Source organism: Sinocyclocheilus grahami, unplaced genomic scaffold (genome assembly GCF_001515645.1).
Source record: "Sinocyclocheilus grahami isolate Dianchi unplaced genomic scaffold, SAMN03320097.WGS_v1.1 scaffold2579.1, whole genome shotgun sequence".
Taxonomy (NCBI): Eukaryota; Metazoa; Chordata; class Actinopteri; order Cypriniformes; family Cyprinidae; genus Sinocyclocheilus; species Sinocyclocheilus grahami.
Genome location: NW_015507758.1, coordinates 46,217 through 46,556, shown reverse-complemented (window position 1 = coordinate 46,556; position 340 = coordinate 46,217).

Genomic DNA, 340 nt, shown 5'->3' with positions numbered 1-340 from the left:
ACTGCAGTATCACTGAAGAAGGTTATAAAGCTCTGGCTTCAGCTCTGAGATCAAACCCTTCACACCTGATAGAGCTGGATCTCACAGGAAATGATCCTGGACAATCAGGAGTGAAGCAGCTTGATGATTTACTACAGGATCCAGACTGTCAACTAAAGACACTGAGGTGAGATGTGATGAAATAATAAAAATATGAAATACAAATAAATAAATTACAGAAATATTATTTAGAACACATTCTGCTTGTTACACCAAGTTTTGAGTTAGTATTGATCTTGCTGCTGTGTTTTATTTATTTATTTATTTATTTTTATTTGATGATTGAATTACCATATGGTGC